Source organism: Podarcis bocagei (genome assembly GCF_964188305.1).
Source record: "Podarcis bocagei genome assembly, chromosome: 4".
NCBI lineage: Eukaryota > Metazoa > Chordata > Lepidosauria > Squamata > Lacertidae > Podarcis > Podarcis bocagei.
In genome coordinates this window covers 39,593,357-39,595,694 of record NC_138128.1, presented here as the reverse complement: position 1 = coordinate 39,595,694, position 2,338 = coordinate 39,593,357, and the positions used below count along the sequence as shown (strand labels likewise).

Here is a 2,338-nt window from a genome sequence, read left to right as displayed (position 1 = left end):
TCTCTCCCCAAAACTAGAGCTTTGTCTCCAGTGTCAGAGGGGGGTATTTGATCTATCCTCTGCCTCCTGGGATGCCCTCTCTTGGGGGGGGGCATAGCACTGCATCCCTAGGGCGGCAGCAGAAAAATCTCCAGTACCTACACTAGTCTTTTGAAAGTAGAGATTCAATGTATATTTTAAACTTCTCTCCCACCTGAGAGAAGTTCTAGCAGCACTGATGAGATCCCAGGAGCCTTGGAATTCTAAGGTATTCTCTTGGCTCTCCACTGACTGGTTATCTAAAAATTAGATGCTGGCACGAGGGCATCTATAGTTTGCTATTGGGCTTAACTAACTAACGGCTTAACGGCGGTATCTGCAATAACCAAAAATTGCTGAACATCATATATCCCAAAGTTAAAATTGAAACCTAGAAGCTACAACAAAACTGGGTTCATGAAAACAAAACAAAACACCATGCCCATATTCCAGACTTAGACAGAGCTATCCATTCCTCCTAAGAAAAACAATCAATTTATTTTATTATTGAGGAGGGAGCATAATAATAATAATAATAATAATTTATTATTTATACCCCGCCCATCTGGCTGGGTTTCCCCAGCCACTCTGGGCGGCTTCCAACTGAATATTAAAAACAGTACAGCATCAAACATTAAAAACTTCCCTAAAGAGGGCTGCCTTCAGATGACTTTTAAAAGTAAAATAGTTGTTTATTGCTTTAACATCTGCTGGGAGGGCGTTCCACAGGGCAGGCGCCACTACCGAGAAGGCCCTCTGCCTGGTTCCCTGTAACCTTACTTCTCGCAATGAGGGAACTGCCAGAAGGCCCTCGGCACTGGATCTCAGTGTCCGGGCTGAACGATGGGGGTGGAGACACTCCTTCAGGTATACTGGACCGAGGCTGTTTAGGGCTTTAAAGGTCAGCACCAACACTTTGAATCGTGCTCGGAAATGTACTGGGAGCTAATGCAGATCTCTCAGAACTGGTGTTATGTGGTCCCGGCGGCCACTCCCAGTCACCAGTCTAGCTGCCGCATTCTGGATTAATTGCAGTTTCCGGGTCACCTTCAAAGGTAGCCCCACGTAGAGCACGTTGCAGTAGTCCAAGCGGGAGATAACTAGAGCATGCACCACTCTGGCAAGACAGTCCGCGGGCAGGTAGGGTCTTAGCCTGCGTACCAGGTGGAGCTGGTAGACAGCTGCCCTGGACACAGAATTAACCTGTGCCTCCATGGACAGCTGTGAGTCCAAAATGACTCCCAGGCTGTGCACCTGGTCCTTCAGGGGCACAGTTACCCCATTCAGGACCAGGGAATCCCCCACACCTGCCCGCCCCCTGTCCCCCCAAAACAGTACTTCTGTCTTGTCAGGATTCAACCTCAATCTGTTAGCTGCCATCCATCCTTCAACAGCCTCCAGGCACTCACACACGACCTTCACCGCCTTCACTGGTTCTGATTTAAAGGAGAGGTAGAGCTGGGTGTCATCTGCATACTGATGAACACCCAGCCCAAACCCCCTGATGATCTCTCCCAGCGGCTTCATATAGATATTAAAAAGCATGGGGGAGAGGACAGAACCCTGAGGCACCCCACAAGTGAGAGCCCAGGGGTCTGAACACTCATCCCCCACCACCACTTTCTGGACACGGCCCAGGAGAAAGGAGTGGAACCACTGTATAACAGTGCCACCAGCTCCCAGCCCCTCTAGACGGTCCAGAAGAATGTTATGGTCGATGGTGTCAAAGACCGCTGAGAGATCCAGCAGAACTAGGAAACAGCTCTCACCTTTGTCCCTAGCCCGCCGGAGATCATCAACCAGTGCAACCAAGGCAGTTTCAGTCCCATGGTGAGGCCTGAATCCTGATTGGAAGGGATCCAAATGGTCCGCATCCTCCTGGCGTGCTTGGAGTTGTCTGGCAACCACCCGCTCAATCACCTTGCCCAAGAATGGTAAATTTGAGACTGGGCGATAGTTGGCCAAATTGGCTGGGTCTAAAGATGTTTTTTAAAGAAGCGGTTTAATGACCGCCTCTTTCAGCGAGTCTGAGAAGGCTCCCTCACAGAGGGAAGCATTCACCACCCCGCAGAGCGCATCGCCCAGCCCTTCCCGGCTCGCTTTTATCAGCAAGGATCAAGGAGACAGGTGGTCAGTTTCACTTGTCCAAGCAGCCTATCCACATCCTCGGAGGTAACAGATTGAAACTGATCCCATGTAACAGGACCAGACAGAACTCTAGCACTCTCCCGCCCTGGCCCTGCTCCCACGGTGGAGTCTACCTCCTTCTGAATCTGAGCGACTTTATCTGCAAAAAACTTTGCAAAAGCATTGCAGGAGA

General features: G+C 50.1%; 1 long non-coding RNA gene across 1 annotated transcript; it reads right to left on the bottom strand.

The window, feature by feature from the left end:
• Positions 1–548: 548 nt before the first annotated feature.
• LOC308586345 lies at positions 549–1,998 on the bottom strand. Its single transcript, XR_014007833.1, has 2 exons — positions 1,581–1,998; positions 549–815 (listed from the first exon to the last, which is right to left on the bottom strand). It is a non-coding gene; the product is annotated as an uncharacterized lncRNA (long non-coding RNA).
• Positions 1,999–2,338: the final 340 nt, after the last annotated feature.